This window comes from Canis lupus, chromosome 23, assembly GCF_003254725.2.
Source record: "Canis lupus dingo isolate Sandy chromosome 23, ASM325472v2, whole genome shotgun sequence".
In the NCBI taxonomy this organism is placed as follows: domain Eukaryota; kingdom Metazoa; phylum Chordata; class Mammalia; order Carnivora; family Canidae; genus Canis; species Canis lupus.
The window spans coordinates 11,995,541-12,020,844 of record NC_064265.1 but is presented as its reverse complement, the minus strand read 5'-3'; the positions used below and the strand labels follow the sequence as shown (position 1 = coordinate 12,020,844).

The 25,304-nt window shown below is 39.5% G+C and overlaps 1 protein-coding gene across 8 annotated transcripts in view; it reads right to left on the bottom strand.

The window, feature by feature from the left end:
- Positions 1-25,304, bottom strand: part of ACKR2 (atypical chemokine receptor 2) — a 62,815-nt gene that overhangs the window by 19,198 nt on the left and 18,313 nt on the right. For all 8 annotated transcript variants that reach the window (XM_049099851.1, XM_049099854.1, XM_035704739.2 and 5 more), the window contains 2 exons: positions 21,417-21,609; positions 525-582 (listed from right to left, as the gene is read on the bottom strand). The gene's annotated coding sequence lies outside the window, so the exon portion shown is untranslated. The remainder of the gene's footprint in view (positions 1-524; positions 583-21,416; positions 21,610-25,304) is intronic.

Sequence of the window (25,304 nt, the reverse complement as noted above, 5' to 3'; positions counted from 1 at the left end):
TCAAGACAACTGCTTCTATTGTCAGCCAAGGACTAACTGCGAATCTGTGAAACTTTTGCTGGCAGCCTGACCCTTCCTGTCTTCCACCAGCCAAATCCAGGCCCATCTCCTCCCAGAAGTTTCCCCACATCTTTGTGGGTCTCCTTGATGCTCTGCTTTGGGCTTCCTGAGTCTGTAGGGGAAATATGGTCTGTCTCCCTACTAGACTGCAATTTTGTTCATCTGCACACAGAGTACCTGGTGCTACTCACACGGAGCCCAAGCTAGAGATATGGGCAGGTGATGTGCTGACAGCCCAGCCAGCACTTGACAAACTAGCATTCTGACAGAAAAGCCCCAGTTTGGCCCTGCCTCCAAATCTGTCTCACTCTCTATTTCTGTCTTCCTGAACAGACTTCATCCCCTTCTGGGTCAAACCATGACAGGGTCAGTCTGGACTATCTCTAGAGCCTCAAAGTTGGAATTTCTAAACTGCAAACTTGCCCTCCAATTTAGAAGTTCTGGTAAAGCCCATGTTTACTCACATTGATTAGATGTCGCATCAGAATCTCAGACCAACTTCTTCCGATCATGCTCCATTGACTGCAACACAGGAAGGAAATTTTGCTCATCTCACCTCTTCCATTTCCTCTTTCTGTGCTGCCCCCACCAGCTGATCTCTTCCAGCCACCCAGACATGTCTCCCCTTTTGTACCTCTGTCCAGTGTGTTGTGTTCAGGACTTTGGGGGGAGGCTGCCTTTAGCTGAGGGAGGGAGGGTGTGTGTGTAACCTTTCCACCACATACAAATCCCTTGCCTTCCTACAAACATGTGTTTAAAATCAATGTATTTATTCATTTATCAAGATATCTTTAACCACATATTACACGTTAGAGTTCTCCAGATGTCTTCCCTGTGGATTGGGCGAAGCTGAAGTTATCACATCCATTTTGTAGACACAGTTGTCAAGGCTCAGAGAGGGCAAGTCACTTGCCTGGAAGTTGATAGGAGTCACCAGGGTCTTCTGGCTCCCATATCAGTGCTCTCTTGTCCACAATGTATGTGAATATTCTGTTTAATTCTTTTCTCCTTCCTACTCCCCAACCCCTCCAACTCAGATCTAGTTAGCTATTCCAGGACAGAATTTATTTCTAACTCAGCTGAGGATCTCTCACACCAGGTAGTGATTGACACACAGCAGACACTCAATAAAAGTTTATTGAGGGAACACATGTTTCTATGTAGAAAGCCTTCCCAAGAAGTACCTACTCTTATCTAAGACTGGTCCTAATGCTTTTTATACACAGTCTCCAGTCCCTGGGGTTTCTCTGGGGCACAGTTTCCCTGTCTATAGAGCAACTGTACAGAATTGGACTCGATGATGCCCATATTCCTGAAGTTATGATACCCTGCTATTGGCTCTGGGACTTGCACATGAAGACTGCTGTCTATGCTTCTGGGAGCAATGATGCCACTAGCCCAAGGTCAGGGAAAGCAAACAGAAGCAGCTGCGCATACTGTCAGGTAGAGAAGACAATATAGGGCTTGGAAATTGGTGTTTACAGCTAAGACTGGAAGTAAGTGATTGGCATGAACAGGCTGAGCTGTTGGCTCTCTGCCATCAATTCTATTCCTCTGATTCTTTATTTACATGTTTTACTTAAATTCAATTTAATTAACATATACTGTATTATTAGTTTCAGAGATAGAATTCAGTGATTCATCAGTTGCATGCAACACCCAATGCTCATTGCTTCAAGTGCCCTCTTAATGACCATCACCCGGTTACCCCCTCCTTGACCCCTCCCCCCAGCAACCCTAAGTTTGTTTCCTATGATTAAGAGTCCCTTATGGGGGATCCCTGGGTGGCGCAGCGGTTTGGCGCCTGCCTTTGGCCCAGGGCGCGATCCTGGAGATCCGGGATCGAATCCCACATCAGGCTCCCGGTGCATGGAGCCTGCTTCTCTCTCTGCCTCTCTCTCTCGCTCTCTCTCTGTGACTATCATAAATGAATAAAAAATTAAAAAAAAAAGAGTCCCTTATGGTTTGTCTCCCTCTCTGATTTTGTCTTATTTTTCCCTCCCTTTCCCTATGTTCATCTGTTTTGTTTCTTAAATTCCACATATGAATGAAATCATATGGTATTTGTCTTTCTCTACTGACTTATTTAGTTTAGCATAATACCATCTAGTTCTAACCATATCGTTGCAAATGCCAAGATTTCATTCTTTTTGATGGCTGAGTAATATTCCATTGTACATATGTACCATGTTGTCTTTATCCACTCACCTGTCAGTAGACATCTGGACTCCTCCCATATTTGACTATTGTAGACATTGCTGCTATAAACATTGGGGTGCAGGTGTCCTTTTGAATCACTATTTTTGTATCCTTTGGATAAATACCTAGTAGTGCAAGTGCTGGGTCATAAGGTAGCTCTATTTTCAACTTTTTGAGGAACATCCATACTTGTTTTCCAGAGTGGTTGCGCTAGTTTGCATTCCCAACAGTGTAAGAGAGTTCCCCTTTCTCCGCATCCTTACCCAGCATCTGCTTTTTCCTAAGTTGTTCATTTTAGCCATTCTGACTGGTGTGAGATGGTATTCCTTTGTGGTTTTGATTTGTATTTCCCTGATGCCGAATGATGTTGAGTATTTTCTCATGTGTGTGTCAGCCATTTGTATGTCTTCTATGGTGAAATGTCTATTCATGTTTTCTGCCCATTTCTTGATTGGATTTTTTTGGGGGGTGTTGAGTTTGGTAAATTCATTATAGATTTTGGATACTAGCCCTTTATTTGGTATGTCATTTGTGAATATCTTCACCCATTCTGTAGGTTGCCTTTTAGTTTTGTTGACTGTTTCTTTTGCTGTGCAAAAGCTCTTTATCCTGATGAAGTCCCAATAGTTCATTTTTCCTTTAGTTTCTCTTGCCTTTGGAGACGTGTCTAGAAAGAAGTTGCTGTGCCCAAGGGTCAAAGAGGTTGTTGCCTGCATTGTTACTCTTAGATTTTGACAAATTCCTGTCTCACACTTAGATCTTTCATCCATTTTGAGTTTATTTTTGTTTATGATATAAGAATGTGATCCAGGGATGCCTGGGTGGCTCAGCGGTTGAGCGTCTGCCTTCAGCTCAGGGCGTGATCCCGGGGTCCAGGATCGAGTCCCACATCAGGCTCCTTGCAGGGATCCTGCTTCTCCCTCTGCCTATATCTCTGCCTTTCCCTCTCTGTGTCTCTCATGAATCAAACAATCAATCAATCAATCAATCAATCTTTTTTAAAAACCAAAACAACAGTGCTCACTTCGGCAGCACATACACTAAAAACCAAAACAGCAACAACAACAACAACAACAACAACAAAGAAAGTAGTGCAGTTTCATTCTTCTGCATGTGGCTGTCCAATTTTCCCAACACCATTTGTTGAAGAAACTGTCTTTTTTCCATTGGATATTCTTTCCTGCTTTGTCAAAGATTAGTTGACTATAAATGTCAATCCATTTCTGGGTTCTCTATTCTATTCTATTCTATTCTATTCTATTCTATTCTATTCTATTCATCTATGTGTCTGTTTTTATTTTCATTTTTATTTTTATGCCAGTACCATACTGTCTTGGTGATTACAGCTTTATAATACAGCTTGAAGTCCAGAATTGTGATGCCTCCACTCTGGTTTTATATTTCAATATTCCTTTGGCTATTCGGGGTCTTCTGTGGTTCCATTCAAATTTTAGGATTGTTTGTTCCAGCTCTGTGAAAAATATTGATGGTATTTTGATAGAGATTGCATTGAATGTGTAGGCTGCTTTGGGTAGCACAGACATTTTAACATTTGTTCTTCCAATCCATGAGCATGGAATGATTTTCCATTTCTTTGTGTCTTCCTCAATTTCTATCATAAGGGTTCTATGTTTTCAGAGTACAAATCCTTTCCCTCTTATTTGGTTAAGCTTATTCCTAGTATCTCATGGCTTTTGGTGCAATTGTAAATTGGATCGATTCTTTAATTTCTCTTTCTTCTGCTGCATTGTTAGTGTATAGAAATGCAACTGACCTCTATGCATTGATTTTATATACCACCACTTTGCTGAATTCCTCTAACGGCTCTAGAAATTTTTTTGCTGGAGTCTTTTGAGTTTCTTACATAGAGTATCATGTTGCCTGCGAAGAGTGAAAGTTTGAGTTCTTCTTTGCCAATTTGGATGCCGTTTATTTCTTTGTGTTGTCTGATAGCTGAAGCTCGAACTTCCAGTATTATGTTGAACAACAGTGGTGAGAGTGAACAAATCTGTTGTGTTCCTAATCTTAGGAGAAAAGCACTCAGTTTTTCTCTGTTGAGGACATTTACTGTGGGTTTTTCATATATGGCTTTTATGATACTGAGGTATGTTCCCTCTCTCTCTACTCAGTGGAGAGTTTTTATCAATAAAGTATACTGTATTTTGTCAAATGCTGTTTTATATTTATTGAGAGGAACATATAGTTCTTGTCCTTTCTTTTATTAATGTGGTATATCACACTGATTGATTTACACATGTTGAATCACCTTAGAGTGAGGAATAAATCCCACTTCATTGTGGTGAATAATCCTTTTAATGTACTGTTGAATCCTATTAGCTAGTATCTTGGTGAGAATTTTTGCATCCATGTTCATTAGTGATATTGATCTGTAATTCTCTTTTTTTAGTGGGGTCTTTTAAAAAAATTTTATTTATTTATTCAGAGAGAGAGATAGAGAGAGAGGCAAAGACACAGCCAGAGGCATAAGGAGGCACCATGCAGAAAGCCCGACGTGGGACTCAATCCAGGGTCTCCGGGATCACGCCCTGGGCTGCAGGCGGTGCTAAACTGCTGCACCACCGGGGCTGCCTATTTTTTAGTGGGGTCTTTTTCTGGTTTGGTAATACTGGCCTCATAGAATGAGTTTGGAAGTTTTCCTCCCATTTCTATTTTTTGACGCAGTTTCAGAAGGATAGGTATTAATTCTTTAAATGTTTGGTAGAATTCCACCATTCCAGCCATCTGGCCCTGGACTGTTGTTTGTTGAGAGATTTTTGATTATTGATTCAATTTTTTGGCAGGTTATGGATCTGTTCAGGTTTTCTATTTCTTCCTATTTCAGTTTTGGTAGTTTATATGTTCTAAGGATGCATCCGTTTTTTCCAGATTGCCTAATTTGTTGGCATATGATTGCTCACAATATTCTCTTATAATTGTATTTCTTCAGTGTTGGTTGTGATCTCTCCTCTCTCATTCATGACTCTATTTATTTGAGTCCTTTCTCTTTCCTTTTTGGTAAGTCTGGTTAGAGGTTTATCAATCTTATTCTTTCAAAGAGCCAGCTCCCAGTTTCATTTATATGCTCTACTATTTTTCTATTTCTATATCATTGATTTTTGTTCTAATATTTCTTATTTCTCTTCTCCTACTGGATTTAGGCTTTATTTGCTGTTCTTTTTCCAGCTCTTTTAGGTGTAAGATTAGGTTGTATATTTGAGACTTTTCTTGTTTCTTGAGAAAGTCCTGTATTGCTACATACTTCCCTCTTAGGACTGCATTTGCTGCATCCCAGAGGTTCTAAACTGTCATGTTCCCATTTTCATTTGCTTCCATGTATTTCTTAAATTATTTTTTTATTTCCTGGTTGTCCCATTCATTCTTTAGTAGGATGCTCTTTAACCTCCATGTGTTTGTGGTCCTTCCAAATGTTTTTCTTTTTCTTTTTTTTTTAAAGATTTTATTTATTTACTTATGAGAGACACACAGAGGGAGAAGCAGAGACACAAGCAGAGGGAGAAGCAGGCTCCATGCAGGGAGCCCCACGTGGGACTCGATCCTGGGTCTCCAGGATCACGCCCTGGGCCGAACACAAGCGCTAAAATGTTGAGCCACCCAGGGATCCCCTTCCAAATGTTTTTCTTGTAGTTGACTTCAAGTTCTAAAGCATCATGGTCTGAAAATATGCATGGACTAATCTCAATTTTTTTATACTGCTTGACCTGATTTTTGACCTAGTATGTGGTCTCTTCTGGAGAATTTTCCATGTGCATTCAAGAAGAATGTGTATTCTGCAGCTTTAAAATGAAATGCTCTGAATGTATCTGTTAAGTCCATCCAATCTAGTGTGTCATTCAAAGTCCTCGTTTTTTTATTGATCTTTGGCTTACATGATCTGTCCATTGGTGTGAGTGGAGTGTTAAAGTCCCCTGCTATTATTGTATTATTATCAATGTGTGTTTTTTATTTTTAAAAAAGATTTATTTATTTGAGAGAGCAAGAGCAAGAGAGAGTACATGAGCAGGGGTTGGGAGGAGGAAGATAAAAGGGAGAGGAAGAAGTAGACTCTGCTGAGCAGGGAACCTCATGCAGGAACCCCAAGGACCCCAGGATCATGATCTAAGCTGAACACAACACCCCTCGATGTGTTTCTTTAATTTTGTTATAAATTGGATTATATAATTGGCTGTTCCCAAGTTAGGGGAATAAATATTTACAATTATTAGAGCTTCTTGTTGGATATAATTGTTTATTATAATATAGTGTCCTTCATTTCTTCTTATAGTATTTGGTTTATTTTTTAATTTTTTTTTTTTAGTCTTTGGTTTAAAATCTAATTTGTCTAATATAAGGATGGCTACTCTAGATTTCTTTTGATGCCCATTGGCATGATAAATTGTTGTCCACCCCTCACGTTCAATCTGGAGGTGTTTTTTAGTATAAAATGAGTCTCTTGTAAGCAGCATATCAATAGATCTTGGTTTTGTTTTTGTTTCTGTTTTTTTGTTTTTTTTTTATCCACTCTGACACCCTGTGTCTTTTGACTGGAGCATTTAGTCTGTTTACATTCAGAATAATTATTGAAAGATATGAAGTTAGTGCCTTTGTATTACCTGTAAAGTTGCTGTTCCTGTAGATTGTCTCTGTTATTTTCTTGTCTTTGTTACTTTTGTGCTCTCTCTTTGCCCAAAGGATCCCCTTCAATATTTCTTGTAGGACTGATTTAGAGTTCACAAATTCCTTTACTTTTTGTTTGTCCTGGAAATTATTTATCTTTCCTTCTATTCTGAATGACAGCCTTGCTGGATAAAGTATTCTTGGCTGCATATTTTTCCCATTTAGCACATTGAATATGTCATGTCAGTCCTTTCTGGCCTGTCAGGTCTCTGTGGATAGGTCTGCAGTCAGCCTTATGTTTCTACTCTTGTAGGTTAAGGACCTCTTGTCTTGATCTGCTTTCAGGATTTTCTCTTTATCTTTGGAATTTGCAAGTCTCACTATTATATGTCAAAGCGTTGACCTATTTTTTATTGTTGGGGGAGGGGTCTCAACCTCCTGGACTTGAATGCCTGTTTCCTTCCCCAGATTAGGGAAGTTTTTAGTCTGTTCAAATAGACCTTCTGTCCCTCTCTCTGCTCTTCATCTCTTGGAACCCTTATTGTCTGGATATTATTTCATTTTACAGAATCGCTGAGTTCTCGAAGTCTCCCTTCATGAACAGTAGCTGTCTTTTTTTTTCTCAGCTTCCTTATTCTCCATAATTTTATCTTCTATATCACTGACTGTCTCTTCTACCTCATGTGTCTATTTGTGACTGCATCTCAGAAATAGCATTTTTAATTTTGTCCTGATTAGATTTTAGTTCTTTTATTTCTGCAGTAAGGGATTCTGTGGTGTCTTCTATGCTTTTTTCAAGCCCTACAAGTATCTTAATAATCATTGCTTTAAATTCTAGTTCAGACTTTTTACTTATATGCATATTGATTATATCCCTGGAGGTGGGTATTACCTCCTGTTCTTTCTTTTGGGGTGAATTTCTCTGTCTAGTCATTATGTCCAGAAAAGAAAGGAGGAAAGACAAAGCAAAGCAAAGCAAAGCAAAGCAAAATCAGCAGTAATAACAAAAACAACAAAAAAACTTCAAAAAGTGTTTCTGGTGTATGCTGTATACACTCTGCTCTTGCGTTTTGGCTGCTCTTTCCCACTGGACCTTCCTCTACAGAGTTCCCGCTTGCTTGTAGTGGGGAGTGTTTGGACCTTTAAGTACGCGTGTTTTGATTTGTCTGTCAAGAAAAGCCTCGCTTCTGCCATGTTCTCTCCCTCCAACTATGCAGATTGTTTCCTTAATCCTCGATCATCCTCCTAGTTGTTCAAAAATAGTTGAATGTTGATCCAGCTATATTTGAAGGACAAGGCAAGTTCAGAGTCTCCTTGCTACTCTGCCATCTTCCCAAGTTCTGGTACTACTTTCTTCTAAACTGCTAGGCACACATCCATTTCATTCCTTTTCAAAGGTCTTGGAAAGCTGATTGCTAATCAACAGTTGAGAACTGAAAGAAAGGATTGCCTGACTATTCCTTCACCTTTTCATCCCATCTGTCCATCCAGGAGGCCCTCCTCAAGTGACTGTCCCAGGTCCAGGCAGCCTAACTCCTCTACTCTCAGCCTGACCATCAGGGAGTTGGTTGACCACATCTTCCTTCTCAAACTAGGTGTTCTCCCTTCCTCACTAGGTAAGTTTTGTAGTTTTGCTAAGTTGTTTATTGTGGTATTTTTCAAATAGTCCCCCTAAAACAGTATAATGAGCTCCCATGCAACCATCATCCAGCTTCAACTATCAACCAGTAGCCAATCTTTTTTACATACAATCCCAGCCACTTATCCCTTCCTGTACTATTTTGAAGCAAACATCAGCCATCATGCTTTGCAATCTGTAAACATTTGATATGTGACTTTAAAAGATAAGGAATTCCAATTACTGTCAAAAGTTAACACTAATTCTTTAATGTCATCGAGTATCTTTTCACTAATCTCATAATTTTTTCCCTTTTCAGTTTGGTCCAGGATCCAAATAAGGTCCATACACTGTAAATGGCTGATGTATATGCTGTCTTTTTAAACTTATAGGTTCCTTCTCCACTTCTATCTTTTTGCTTTTCCTTGAAACTTATTTACTGAAGAAACTGGTTGTTTGTCCTGTATGTCAGGTTCCCCATGGTCTGGATTGTGCTGATTGCATCATTGTGGTGGCGTTGAACACGTTTCTCTGCCCTCGTGTTTTTCTGTAAATTAGAAGTTGGAGGTCTGGTCAGATTGAGCTTTGATACTTCATCCATTTGGTGTTCATCCATTAAGGGGCACATACTGTCTGGTTGTTGCCCTTCTTGTGAGGTGAGCAGCCACTGATGCTCAATGCCAAGGCCCATTCGTTCTTTAGTGGTTGCACAATGGTGGCTGGTTTACCTTTGACCCACTTATGGTCTCCTCCTGCAGACTCTGGAGACTCTGTAGACTCTGGTTCACCCCTGATCTTTCTGTAGCATCTTCTTCCTGAATGGCTTCTTAGCTACTGGCATTCCTTGGCACTTGGCTACCAGGCTCCTGTTCAGGTCACACAGAGCTGGCAAAAAAAAGCAGGGAATAGCACAAATTCTACCCCAAATGCCCCAGTTAGGGGGCTATTCTTTGGGGGATAGGAGGTTCAGTGGTCATCATAGTGTGTGCCCTGACTCCTCCAACCAAAGTAACATTCTCACAGATGAAGTCAAGTGTAGCTTATTGCCAGCTGAGGTCACATGGTTCTTTGAAAAGGAATGAAATGGGCTTGTACCTAGCAGAAGGCTGCACCTGTTAAAATGCCCAGCAGCTTGTGCTGTCACAGTCACTTCTAGCTCTGAGTCTTTGCATCCTTGACCTCTCCAGCCCACTCATAGCTCACTTCCCCCAGCTGCTCCCTTCCCCTGCAGATCCGGGTATGAGCCTCAGTCCTATGACTCTCTCCCTCTGTCTCCTCAGAATCACTCATGACTCTTTTCTGAGTGTGACAGATATTCCTTAGGTTTGGGGCCTTGGTTGGGTTTCAAGTTGCCCTGTGCCTAAGCCCCTCTCTTTCTTGTGGCCCCTTCTCATTCACTGACTCTCCTTCCCACGGATGTACTCCCCTCATTACAGTGAAGATCAGCTCAGTGATTCACTGCCATGACAGAGACCATCTGTTTCAGGTTTCACCCAGTGGCATAGATCATTGAAATACCTCCCCCTCTTCGTCCCCATTCCCACCCAGTCCCTATGGAGAGAAGGATAATGTGGAGATACATAGCCCTCTTCTCCTTTAGAACTACATTTTTGTGCCAATGGACCCTTTGGGTAGCGTAGCAAAGCCTTGGACTTTCTCTCAGAATAACATTTTTTAAAACATAAAATTAAATATGTTAAAAACCAATTATACCTCAGAATTGGAAACAATCCAAATGTCCTCAGTGGGAAAATGATTAAATAAATTAGGTACATGCCTACCACGGAACACTACTCAGGTACAATAAGGAACAAATTCTTATCTATATGACAATTTGAATCGATCTCAAGAGAATTATACAGAATGAGAACAAGCCAATTTCAAAAGGTTATATACTTAATATACCTCAAAAGGTATATGAGGTTATATACTTTATATATCACAAAAAGGTACAAATTCCATTATATAACATTTTTGAAATGACAAAGTTATAGAGATAGAGACAGATTAGTGAATGCCAGACACTAGGGAAGGGAGAGGATGGCAAGTGTCTGACTATGAAAGAATAGCACAAGGGATCTTTGTGGTGATAGAACTGTTCTCGTGGTCACACAAATCTACACACACACACACACACACACACACACACACACAACTGGTGAGATCCGAATAAAGTAGGGACTGTATCAATGTCAATTTCCTGGTTGTGATATTGTACTATAGCTTGCAAGATGTTACATGGGGAGAAACTGGGTAAATTCAGACATAATCTGTCTGAATTTTTTCTTAAAATTCATGTCTATAGGGATGCCTGGGTGGCTCAGTGTTTGAGCGTATGCCTTTGGCTCAGGGTGTGATCCTGGGTGCAGGGATCGAGTCCCACATTGGGCTCCCTGTGGGGAGCCTGCTTCTCCCTCTGTCTATATTTGTTTCTCGTGAATAAATAAAATCTTTAAAAAATTCATGTCTATAATTAAGATAAATTTACCTTAAAATGTTAAAAATTGTTCTGAAACACAATTATTGAAATACTTTAAAAACATATTTATGATATAGGAACATATGCATTTCAATATTAACACATTTCAAAAGAAGTAGGGGCAGATCTTAGAACTCTGACAGTGATGAGTATAAACAGTGTTTCAAGATACCTGTGATGAAGTCCTGCTAATACTACTATGCCTACATTTATAATTGAAGGAGATGTTGAATTGAATTTGGTTAGAGGTTAAGGAAAATAAAAATGTAAATTTTCTTCCTAACCAAATTTAGGATTTCTTGAATTAGACCATGGACCCTCAGGTGAGGAACCCCTGCCTTGTTTAAAATGGCAATTTTGCAGGGCACCTGGGCTCAGTCAGTTAAGCATCTGCCCTCAGCTCAGGTTGTGATCTTGGAGTCCTGGGTTCAAGCCCCACGTTGGGTTCCTTGCTCAGCAGGGAATCTGCTTCTCCCTCACTCTCTGCCTCTCCCCCCATTTGTGCTCTCTCTTAAATAAATAAATAAATAAATAAATAAATAAATAAATAAAATCTTTTAAAAATAATAACATAAAACAACAATGTTCTCTACTTGGTTATACAGCTATAATGAACATAAAAGGAAACAAGTAGTACAGAGAGCAGGTATGGAAGAGGCAGTGATCACACTGCATTGGTAATGGGGGTGGGAAATTTCTGAAGTGTTAATTGATATTGATATATCTGCTCTTTGATATAATTGGATATATAACAGGATAATTGATATATCCTGATATAATTGATATATCCTGCTCTTTGAGTGCAGGAAAATTCAAATATTGAATTTGAATTTTCCTGCACTCAAAGAGCCAGACCTCAGAAAAGGTCTTCCAATTTTTCGTACTCCTTTAAGTATAGGAGTTTGAGGACATTAAGCCTCCCTTTCTATCCTATATCAATCTAAAACATTATTTCCCAGGCTGGAGGGAAAAGACGAGAGGTCTGAGAGAAGCAAGTCAGTCTAGACATTAGAAAGATCCTATACTCTGTCCCCCAGCCAGAGTCCTGGGTTTAATGTGATCCAGAGGCAGAGGAACATGGTAATGGTGAGTCCAAGATGAATATAGCCACAGGCCCGTGCCCTGGACTGGTACAGAAGCAATCATATGACATATTCGATGCCTTGCTGGGGTTGATGGTGCCAGTAGATCATACTGAGAGTGAACTGGTAAGCAACAGGAAGGTAGGAAATGACATCTAAGTGCAAGTTCACATGGACAGATGCCACCAAAGACCAGGTGGCACAGAGGCTTGCTTGAACCTTGGCACTGACCAAATTTCATAGAACTGATACAATTCTGGAAAATAGGTGACCTTCACAGTGACTTCTTTTTCAATATCTTGTGGACTAGGGTCTCAAAACAGAAAATAAGTTGTTATAGAAAAACATAACTGTGTTTTCTTGTGTACTTGAGTATGTGGCCAAGAGCTAGTGGCACTTTGAGAGTCCACGGGCATGGCTTCTGGTGGCAGTCCTCCTATACTCTGGCCTCACCTGCTCAGTATACGCTGCTGAGTTCCCACTGGCAATACCCATCCCTTTTTACCTGAGGATTTCCTCTGGCTAACAAAGCCTGTTTTGCTCCTGCCCAGCAGTGTGGCTCCCTATTCCCTCAAGCCTCCTAAACAAATGACTGGGCTGAGTTGGTACAGAACTATCCCACTTCCCTTGCCCCTGAGGTGGAATAACTCTGAGGTGTATGCTATATACTACCCTGAGTTTCTCCAATGGGATTAAGCTCCAGCTACCCAAAGGGTAACAGGCAAAACACCTTCTTTATTAGCAACCTTCCCTCCCCCACCTCACTTCCCCAGTCTCCTAAATAAACCACTACTTGCAGCACATGGCATTGTTAATGGCAATATAAAAATGGCAATTTCATGGAGATCAAACTAAAATTTACATTCAAATCTTTGTCTCGGAGGCTGCTAACATGGTTATCCACATACTCTATCTAAGGATTGTCCCCTCGAATCACCACCTGGCTACCCTTAGGGAGCGTCAATGGGAGAAAACTGCTAAACCAAATACAGGGGTTGAACCTCTGGAGATCTATAGCAGACCCTCTGCCTCTTCTGGTTCCACAGGACAGCAGATTCTAGAAGAAGTGGGGCAGAACAACAGCAAAGGCTGTTTCAGGATGGACACACACCCCACCCAGATATTGCACATCAGAGTGGGAAGTGTGACCACAAAATGAGGAAATCATGGGAGATAAGGAAATGCTGTAACTGGAAATGTGATGGGATGTTTGGAAGCAGAAGACCTGGGTGTGAGCTGAAAATCTAGAAAGAGGAACATCTGGCTGAGATCAGGAAGGTGACATTAAAAACCTAGGGGCCTATTTGGCTTGATTCCAGTCCTCCCTCCTGGAGAACTCAATCCCTCCAAAGTAGAGGGACATACAGATAGGCTCAAGAACACTTTGGCTAAAATAGAACCCCAAACATAAATAGCCCTTTCACATCTCAGCTAGCCACTTAGCAAAATTAATTTGCCTCCAAGTCTCTGAGTGGGTGAGAGGGTCGGGGATCACCCTGCTAGACAGCAGGGCAGGAGCAGAGCTTGGTCTACAATTTAAGCCTATTCTATTGAGCAGACGCTTTTGCATGTAACCCACTGGAGGAAATGCACTTTACCTGGCAGTCTGCTGCATAAACTTCACAAAATAATAATTACCTTAACTATCCAACAATGTGCTTTGACATTTTCTATTCTGTTCTGTTTCATATTTTCTAAATGCTGGACATGACCCAATAGTTGATTTCACAACCTGTTTCTGGGTGGTAACCTACAATATGAAATATTGCCCTCAAGTGTATCCAGAAATAAAAGGGTGTGGACAGTATTACTGAGCTTTTCCTAAATACTGTGTATTTACCGTCAGCCCCATGTCCCATTCAGTGCTACAGGGATTGCTGGGTTGAGTCAGGAGAGTCTCTCAAATTGAGAGTGATTTCTATTTCCTAATCCAATGATTCAAACTAAGCACTTCCATATTTTTTGCTACCACTTTCACATTTTTTGTTATATCCCTGTACCACTCGTACTATGTATTATTGTATGAATATTCTCTCTAAACCAACCCATCATTTTTTTTGACACTTAAATACTCACACTAGTGCTATCTTATGGAGCACTATTGGTAAAATCAAAGCTTTGACGCCATTCCCCAGTGCAAAATAAAACAAAAAACACAGTTATGAAAATAAAACATGTCTTTTATGTCCTACCTTAAATCATTCAGCCAGTGGCCCTCCTCAACCTACTCTTTTCACAAGAAAACAATCTAGTTTCTGTATAGCTCAAGCTGTCCTTAACCCCAGAAAGCTTTCATCCTTCTGTCTGTCCATCTATCTAATGATAATCAGTACCATTATCATGGCTAATAGCACTTAAACTCCTTAATCTTCACACCACCCTATGAAGTATTAGGCTTACCCCATTTCACAGATGAGAACATTGAGGTATGGAGAGATCACATAGACTTGCCTATAGCTAGGAAGTGACAGAATCAAATCTCGAGCCTAGGCCATCTGACAACAGAGCCTGTGAGCCTGACTACTGCATTGTACTACCCTCTGCCAGCCCTACTGTTGCCTCTTATAGAACTTCCTGGACTGCCCAGCCCATAGGATTGCTCTTCCTTTGTCCCCAAAGCAGTCAATTCTCGCCTGTTTATTTCATTTGGAAGTCAATCATAAACTTCTTGGGGATGCTGCCTCTACCAGGCTGGGGCTCCTTAAAAAGAAGACTGCATCTTATTCCTGTGTGTCTCTGCATCCAGCAACCTATTTGAAGCACTGCAGGCCATCAGTAAGTGTCTGTTGGGCCCTGTGATCTTTGCTTCTGGTTGAGCGTCTGCCTTTGGCTCAGGACGTGATCTTGGAGTTGGGGGATCGAGTCCCATGTCGGGCTCCCTGTGTGGAGCCTGCTTCTCTCTCTGCCTGTGTCTCTGCCCCTCTCTCTCTCTGTGTGTCTCTCATGAATAAATAAATAAAATCTTAAAAAAAACCCAGATACCACGATACTCTTTATTTTATTATTTTTAAATTTTATTTTATTTTATTAAAGATTTTTATTTATTCATGGGAGACACACACAGAGAGAGAGAGAGACAGACAGACAGAGACAGAGACACAGGCAGAGAGGTAAGCAGGCTCCATGCAGGAAGCCCGATGTGGGACTGGATCCTGGGTCTCCAGGATCACGCCCTGGGCTGAAGTCAGCGCTAAACCACTGAGCCACCTGGGCTGCCTGTGGTATCTATATTTTGATAGGATCAGCAGCTCCCGGAAATTTCCTTTTTTAAAGATTTTATTTATTTATTCATGAGAGACAGCAAAAGGCAGAGACACAGGCAGAGGGAGAAGCAGGCTCCCTGTGGGGAGCCAGATGTGGGACTCCATCCCAGGACTCTGGGATCATGACCCCAGTCAAAGGCAGACGCTTGACCACTGCACCACCCAGGTGTCCCAGCTCCTGGCAATTTCAATAGGATTGCTAATTTTACGTATTTTTTTCTTTCTTTTCCCCCTTTTCCACCATCCACTTACATATTTCATTTTATGATTTTTATTTTTATTTTTTTTTCTTGTTTTCATTTTATGATTTTTAAAACATTATTCTGAATGGGCCCATAGCCTTCACCAGACTGCCAGAGGGAGCCATGGTGCAAAAGAGGTTAAGTCACTACATAGAGAATCATGACTTAGGGCTGGGTTTGGAGCCAAAGAGACCTGAGTTCAAACCTTAATTCTGCCATTTACAAGCCAAATTACCTGGGCCTCAGCTCCCTCATTTCTAGGATGGGGATCACTACCTGCTTTGCTGGATTAGCATCTCGACCCTGAGTAAAGCTGATGTCCAAACCCAGCCCAGACTGCCTAGTGGGGCAAAGCCTGAAGACAGAAGAGCCCTCAGCTGGGATAGTGTTTACCTTTCCCTGGGCTTCCTACCTCTCCTGTCAGAGAAGTCACTTGTCCCCCAGATTTCTGTAACAGAACAGAAAGGCTGACTTCAGATTCTTTTGACATACTCTAACCCATTTCTGAGCCCAGATTCTTTACCCTACTCCCGAAATTGGCTGACCCAATGAGGCGCCCAGGAGAGGCCTGTCATCTGCCTCTTTTAAGCATTGACATGCATATCCACATTTGTCCACTGGGTGGGGCTAGCTCACACTCTTAACTCTTCAGCCCAAAGGGCAGAGTGAGAACTCCACTCAGAGCTGTGAACATTCCCTCACCCAGCCCTGCCTTTTTTTTCTCCAAGTTGAGCCTGACATTTAGAAAAGCACTCACTTTACACTTCTCTCCAATAGCCTACTACGCTAAGAACGGCGGTGGCTATCTTGACTTTTGACATAGGTTAACTTTGCCTGCTCTTACACTTTATTTAAATGTAGTCACAAAGAATATATTCTTAGAGATTGAAGATGACACAAATGAAAAGATATTCCATGCTCATAATTAGAAGAATTAATATTTATTAAAAAGTCCATACTGTACAAAACAATCTACAGATTCAATGTGATCCCTATCAAAATACCAATAGCATTTTTCATAGAACTAGAACAAATAACCTAAAATTTGTACAGAACCACAAAGACCCCAAATAGTCTAAGAAATCTTGAGAAAGTAGAACAAAGCTGGAGGTATCACAATTCCAGCTTTCAAGATATACTGCAAAGCTGTAGTCATCAAAACAGTATGGTACTGACACAAAAACAGACACATAGCTCAATAGAACAGAATAGAGAGTCCAGAAATAAACCCACAATTACATGATCAATTGAAGTATGACAAAGGAGGCAAGAATATACAATGGGGGGAAAGACAGTCTCTTCAATAAATGGTTCTGGGAAAAGTGGATCGCTCCTTGCAAAAGAATGAAGCCAGACCACTTTCTAACACTATTCACAAAATAAACTCAAAATGAATTAAAGACCTAAAAGTGAGATCTGAAACCATAAAAATCCTAGAAGAGAAAACAGGCAGTAATTTCTCTAACATTGGCTGTAGCAACATTTTTCTACATATGTCTTCTGAGGCAAGGGAAACAAAAGCAAAAATAAACTGTTGGAACTACAGCAAAACAAAAGCTTTTGCACAGCAAAGGAAACTATCAACAAAGCAAAAAGGCAACCTACTGAATAGATATTTTTCCAAAAAAGACATACAAATGGCTAATAGACACATGAAAAGATGCTCAACATCACTTATCATCAGGGAAATGCAAGTCAAAACCACATGAGATATCATCTCACACCAGACAGAATGGCTAAAATAAAAAAGACAAGAAATAACAAGTGTTACAAGGATATGGAGAAAAAGGAACCCTCATGCACTGTTGGTGAGAATGTTAAATTTGTGCAGTCACTATGGAAAACTCAAAAAATTAAAATAGAGGGGCACTTGGGTGGCTTAGTCAATTAAGTGTCTACCTTTGGCTTAGATCATAATCTCAGGGTCCTGGGATTGAGCTCCGCAGTGGCTCCCTGCTCAGCAAGACATCTGCTTCTTCTTTCTTTCCCTCTACCCCTCCCACCTCATGTTCTCTCTCTCAAATAAATAAATATTTTAAAAATATTTTTAAAAATTAAAATGGAAATACCACATGATCCAGTTATTCCACTACTAGGTATTTACTCAAAGAAAATGAAAACATTAACCTGAAAAACTATACTCACACACACACACACAAACACACAATAGAATATTATGTAGCCATAAAGAAGGATGAGATCTTATCATTTGTGACAACATGGATGGACCTAGAGGATATTATGTTAAGTGAAATAAGTCAGACTGAGAAAGACAAATATCATGTGATTTCACCCATATGTAGAATCTAGAAAATGAAAAAAATGAATAAATAAAGAGCAGAATCAGACAGACCTATAAATACAGAGAACTGATGGTTGCCCGAGAGTAGGAGAGTGGAAGATGGGCAAAATGGGTGAAGAGGAGGAGTACATACAGCCTTCCATTTATGGAATAAGTCACAGAAGCAAGAGGTACAGCATAGGGAATATAGTCAATGATACTATGATAGCATTGTATGGTGACAGAAAGTAGCTATATTCATGGTGAGCATAGCATAATGTATAGAGAAGTTGAACTCTCGATACATGTTATACACCTGAAAATAATGTAACATTGTGTCAACTACACTTAAATTTAAAAATTATAATTATAGTAATACAACAATATATTCTTTTGTATTGATTTCTTTTGTTAAACATTATAAGATTACAATAAGTAGTTAATTTATTCTCATTGTCCTATAAGTTCCATTGGGTAATTATGCAATAACTTATTTGTATGTGTATCTGGTGACTGGGCATTTGAATAGTTTCTACTTTGGGTTTTGCTTTGTGGTTGCACTGTGGAGGGTGGTATTCACCCACCCAAAATTGGTTCGGAGTTGGAGACTGGTAACAGAATACCCTCACCCAGAGGCTCTGAGAAATTTATAACTCACATAGGGAGGCTTTCAGGGGACAGCACAGCCAACACTCAAGCCAGTCTGTTTGGCTTGAGTAGAAGGGGCAAGTGGCTCTGATTTTTATAGTGGTTTGAGCGGAGGCAGGTCAAGGATGAAGACTCTCTTCTACAGGCTGGAGTTTGTGTGGCTTGGATTACCACCCATGCCAAGGAAACCTGGGTTTTCTTATTAGCAGCATGTTCCTTGGAGCAGGAAGGAAAAAAGGAGTTATGGGGCTTGAAGGCTGTCAGTGGTCAAACAAAAAATGGAGTCAGAGTCTTTATCACTGGGTTATTACAAGTACTACTGCTATGAACATCCTGTAATAAGCCTTTTGGCAAACATATTATGTATTTTTATTGGATTTCCAGCAGTGCAATTGCTGGGGTATATATTTGACCTTGGGAAACACTGCCGAACAGTTTTTCAGAGTGATTATACTAAATTACATTCTCTCTAACAACACATACGGATGCACTTATGGATGTTTATCCACTCCACAGCTGAGGGACATTAGGTTTGTTTCAGTTTTTCTTATGATTACAAATAAAGCTTCTATGAACAATATTGTGCAGGTTTTTGCATGAATATAGATTTCATTTCACTTGGTAAATACTAGGTATGGAATGGCTGGGTTGTATGGTTAAGTATATGTTTAACTGTGTAAGAAACCAGGAAATCTGTTTTCCAAAAGTGGCTGTACCATTTTGAATTTCCACCAGCAATACATGAGAGTTCCAATTGCTCTATACCCTCCAAAGTACTTGGTACAGTCAGTCTTTACTTTTAGTCATTCCAATAAAGGTGAAGTAGTATTTCATTGTGGTTTTAATTTGCATTTTCTTAAAAACTAATGATATTAAACATATTTGCATATGTTTACTTGCCATCCATATATCTTTGGTAAAGTGTCTTTTCAAACCTTTTTCATATTAAAAAAAAAGTGAGCTGTTTGTCTTCTTATTCTTGGGTACACAGGGCTCTTTGAAAAAAAAAAAAAATGAAGTAGGCTCCACACTTGGTGGAGCCCAACACAGCGCTTGAACTCATGACCTTGAGATCTAGATGTGAGCTGAGATAAAGAGTCAGATGCTTAACCAACTGAGCCACTCAGGTGCCCCTTCAGGGCTCTTTATAGATCATGGATACAAGTCCTTTATCAGGTATATGATTTGTAAATATTTTCTCCTAGTTTTCATTATCTTAACAGTATCTTTTGAAGACCAGAGTTCTTAATTTTTGTGAAGTCTGATGAATTTTTTTCTTTTATAGATTGTGCTTTTTGTGTCTTATCTAAGAAATCTTTGCTTACCTTAAAGTCACAAAGATTTTCTCTTATGTTTTCTTCTAGAAATCTTATAATTTCTGATTTTACATTTAGGCCTATGCTTGATAGACCTATATTAGCAAACTTCAGAAGGCTATTTCAAAGGGGGTTCTGATAGTGCACATTTTGAAAGAGGTCATAGTTTACATCCAGTAAAACATTTAAGGTATATAGGGGGGTCATACTTCCTGTGCATGGAGTCAGTGTTAAAGATTTATGCTAATTCATAATTTATCTTTCAGAATAAATGACATAAGATTCTGGAGATGATGGGAGCTGCTTTCCTTTTTGCATACTCCCTTTGATAGATGTACATCCACAGTATATATTTAATAGATTATAAATATGTCCTTTTAGGCTATAAATAATTTCACATAGTCTTGGTTTTGTTCCTCTGCTCCTCAGGTGTTCATGTGTTTGGCCTTTCAAAAATTAAGAGTTGGGAGTGAGGCTTGTTTAGTGTAACGTATCAAGTAAACCCTAAGTAACATAGCAAATACATAAGAGTTCATCTTGCAATCAGGATGATTAATTTAGAATTGATAACTTTTAATAATTGTCCTCCAATGTCCAGGATCTACCTGAACCAACTGATGCACTATTCCTCCCTTATAAAGTGAAGAAACCGGAATACTTTGTTAATTTTGTGTATCTTTTTCTATCTGCTTTGAATCACAGTTAAAATTCCTGAGCTATTTTATTCTTCCTTTACAGAGGCAAGAGACAACTCCTTAGTTTGTAGAGTCCCAATGGCATCCCTACTTGCATTAAGCCTTGTTCTAGAATCCCCATAGGTTTTATATTGGGCTTCTCATCTTCAAAAAATCCCAGTTCCAAGGATTACAGCTAGAAAATAATATAAAACCAAATGTTCCTAAAGATGAGGCGTTTTTCATATACCAAAGCAGCTCACCAACACACACACACATTATGTCAGAGAGGATCCATGTCTTAGGTAGTCTTTAGGTGGGGGAATTTTTAGTATCTAGCACATTGCATCCCAAAGATGCAGCCAAGAACTTTACAAACAATCCCAAAGTCTCTTGTGTACCAAGTACTGGGAGACCATTAGTCACCACCGCAAAAGACATTTGATGGAGAGAGCTATGGTGGAAAGGGGCAGGAAAGAAGGACCTTCCTGATATGCAGCAGTTCACTATAGTGGTAGGCAAGGTGAGGACTTAGGAATTCTTTTTTTTTTTTTTAAGATTTATTTATTTATTTATTTATTTATTTATTTATTTATTTATGAGAGACACAGAGAGTCAGAGACACAGACAGAGGGAGAAGCAGGGAGCCAGATGCAAGACTCGATCCCTGGACCCAGGATCACACCTTGAGCCAAAGGCAGATGCTCAACCGCTGAGCTACCCAGGCATCCCAGGACTTAAGAATTCTAATATTAGCCCAGCAGTCTTCCATTTCATACACTAGACTTGAGGTTATTTATTTGGAATCTTCATATGTCCTACAAAACTTCTTTGTGGTCTTTACTTAGTCCATCAATGCTACACACTAACCCTCTTTCCTTTCTAGGATAAAGCTGCCATTTGGGCTTTGGTAGTCTCTATCAATTATAACAAGATTTACCTTGTTTGCTCTTGATTTTGATATAGCTGGGGCTTGTCAATCTCGTATCCTTAAGGATTGTCTAGAGCACCGTAGAGTCATGGGGATGGTCAAGAGAATGTCATAGGACTCCTTCCATCTGGGTTCTTTCTTGAAAATCCTTTTCATATCCTGCCAGAACACATGTACTATATGGAGTCCAGGGTGGCTTGAGCTGCAAAGGAATCCAGGATGTGAGTACTTGACAATAAAGAAGCAATACACAAGTAAGAAAGTCCTCAGGGTTGGAGTGACACTATTGGAATACCAGCTAGATATAATACTGACATGGGCTGAGTCCCAAAATCTGGTGGATTGTAGAATTGTAGTATTTGAGCTCAGCTTGATCCTTGATAGAGCCTCAGGCCACATAAAGCCCACTTGTTGAAAAGTTTTATATAGTTTTGCTTAGTGCCATAGTTTTGCTTCTATCTCAACAGAGCTTTGTAAGTGTAAAGGAAGTGTGGTTTGTAACTTATACATATGTTGGAAAAGTTGTCCCATAAAGGAAGAACGTTAGTCTGAGTTTAATTTTGAGTCCATCTTTTTCCCAGGAAGGAATGCATTTTTGGAGTTTTTCTGACTGTAGTAGAATCTACCTTCCGGTAGGGGTCGCCTCAAGGCTATCAGAAGAATAAGCAAAGGCCCTCAGACCCACTGGATGTGCCTAACACTTGGATCATGGCTTCTAGGGTGCTTCCTCGCATTACCAGTGGCAGAAGAAAAGAAGTGCAAAGAATGAAAAACCAATACATTGCAAAACTCAGGTGAATGCCTAGCATTTGTTTTCAGTCATGCTCCTTCATCCAATTGTGTGCTAAGATGCTAGCTCTGATGAGCAGGGAAGGGAGGAGGGATTTGGTGACTATATGTCACCAATCTTGTTGGAAGCTATATATAGATAAGACAGGATAGCAACCTGTTAGTGTCCATGCAGCTTTCCTTTATTGGGGTCCCATTTTGTAGACTGTGTGGTTGTTCTTACATCAGAAAGTGACAAAGGGCTAGGCATTGGAAGAGAGTGCTTATAAATGTAATTACATAATGAATTGCTTCATCTCAAGCTTTGACTGCTTTAACTTTAAATAAACAAGACCTTCTGGATAACTGCTTTAACTTTAAATAAACAAAACCTTCTGAATTCATACCTGTAAATCCAATACTCTAGATGTATAAATATTAGGAAACCAAAAGTATCTTAGATGTTTTAATTTTAATAATAATTTAGCCAAGATTTCATCCTAAAATAAAAATCTGTATTGCTCAAACATTTCAAATCAGTTACAACACTGTCATTCTACCAGACCAAACCCATCCTCCTCTGACAATATATAAAACATCAAATATCAAAGCCAGTTTCTTAACACACAAAAATATTAGTACTAATGAGTGTCTCCTTTATAATATTTCTATGATTTTTTTCCTAAGGTTAGAAGATGTTTACCCACCTAAAGAAAGCAATTGGGAAGAAAGCAAATACCAGTGAACTGAAGCTATTTATTGGCAGGTACTTGAGCTGGGAGGCCTGAGAATTTTGAGACCCCATTGGCAACACTCTATATATGATTATGTTAATGACTCCATACTGCCAAGGGGATAATAATTGGATGAAAACATATGATATCTGAGATTTGCTATAAAATACTCCAGGAAAACAAAAGAAAATATATAACTAAATATATAAATAGAGAAGTGATCACCTAATCCAGTTCCCTGGGTTCAAGTTTTTCTTCCTAAAAGTCTGTAGCTCCTAGTCAAGTTGGTTACTTGATTGAGCTTTGAAATCTTAAGATAAATAAATGTACATATATTAAGATATGTAAATATTTTTACATAAAAAAGCTAAGATATATCTAGAGATGTTTGAACTTAAAGTTCCATAGTAATGTCTTTTGCATTTAATTTTAAGACATGAAGACCTCATGGAATTGTGTTCTGTCATAGTCAAACAACTATGTAACTCCTAAAGATCTTTAAAATTAGATCCAATTGAATTTTGGATATTTCACATGGCTTCCCCTGACTCAAGGTCAGAACTTAGAGCTTCATTCTACTAATATTCGTGTTGAGTCAAAAATGTGTCCTCAGGGTGCCTGGGTGCCTCAGTGGTTGAGCATCTGCCTTTAGCTCAGGTCATGATCCCAGGGTCCTGGGATTGAGTCCTACATCTGGCTCCCTGCGAGGAGATTGCTTCTCCCTCTGCCTCTCTCTGTGTGTCTCTCATGAACAAATAAATAAAATCTTTTTTTTTAAAAGTCTTCTCGTTGCTATTTTTAATGGTTTCTATAATCTTCATGATACCAGTAAATGGGTTCATAGCAACATGCTTGAATAACAAGCTCCATAGTAGTGCTCAACAGTGTTTCCAACTTAAATTCTTAATTCTGTAATTGCACTTCCTTTTCTTTCACATTGAAAATCTTGATTCCTAGAATAAGTCACATAATCACTATGTTTATGTGTATCTAATACAAGTGAATGGTTTAAAATACAATATTAATATAATCAATAAACCTACAGAATAAAGTCCAATATTTTTAATGCAATTCCATTTTTTAAAATTTTTTTTAAAATTTTTATTTATTTATGATAGTCACAGAGAGAGAGAGAGAGAGAGAGAGAGAGAGAGGCAGAGACACAGGCAGAGGGAGAAGCAGGCTCCATGCACCGGGAGCCCGACGTGGGATTCGATCGCGGGTCTCCAGGATCGTGCCCTGGGCCAAAGGCAGGCGCCAAACCGCTGCGCCACCCAGGGATCCCCATTTTTTTTAATTTTTAATTTTTTTTTGAGAGAGTGTGCATGGGGGGTGCAGCACAGATGGGTTGGGAGAGAGAGAATCTTAAGCAGCCTCAGCGATCAGCGATCAGCGAGGAGCCCCACATGGGGCTTAATCTCAAGACCTTGAGATCACAACCTGAGCCAAAATCAGGAGTCCCACACTTAACCAACTGAGCCACTCAGGTGCTCCTCTTTTTTTTTTTTTTTTAAAACTGTGTCTCAAACAGTTGCTCCCATGACATCCCATGATGGTCAAACCGTGTTCCAGAGCTACACTGTCAATAGAGTGGCCATTAGCCATATGCGGTTATTGAATCCTAGAAATGTGACTAGTCTATACTGACGAGTGCTGCCAGTAAAAAAACACATATCAGATTTCAAAGGCTTGGTACAAATAAAAGAATGTCAGTATCTTATTAACAATTTAATAGTGATTAATAATTTAATAATGCTTATTACCTTGGCAATATATTCAATATTTGGGGTTATTTTAAATAAATTATTAAAGTTAATTTCACCTGTTTCTCTCATTTTTTAAAATGTGACCATTAGAAAAATTTAAATTACATTAGTAGCCCATCGTCTATTTCCATTTGACAGTACTGGTCTAGCATCACTCATGCACATTTTGTGTGTGGCAATGGAATTCCTTTATCTGATAGATGACTGGTGAGGTTTTTTTCCAATATGATGGCACCAGATATCTAACAGTTAATTGTCCTAAAATCTTAAAAAATGGAGGCTTTCTGCTCTTTGAATGGTCTAGGTGCTGATGCTACTCAGGGGAAAGGAGAATCTGCTCTCTTATTCCAGAAATCTTAGTCTCCAAAATTTTATAAGAGCTTTATTTTACTACCATTAAACCACAAAATGATTTAATGCCAATTCTAAGTATAATACTCATAGTTATGATTTCTGGTTGAATAGAACTCATTCTGACCCATTTTGGGTAGTTTCTAGAATTATTAGGACTCATGTATTTTTACATGTTCAGTTAATTTTGAATTTATCAACAACTTGACCTAAGAGGGTACTGTTGTTTACTCGTAATTACATTTCCAAAATCAAGGCCCATGAACAGACATTCAGGA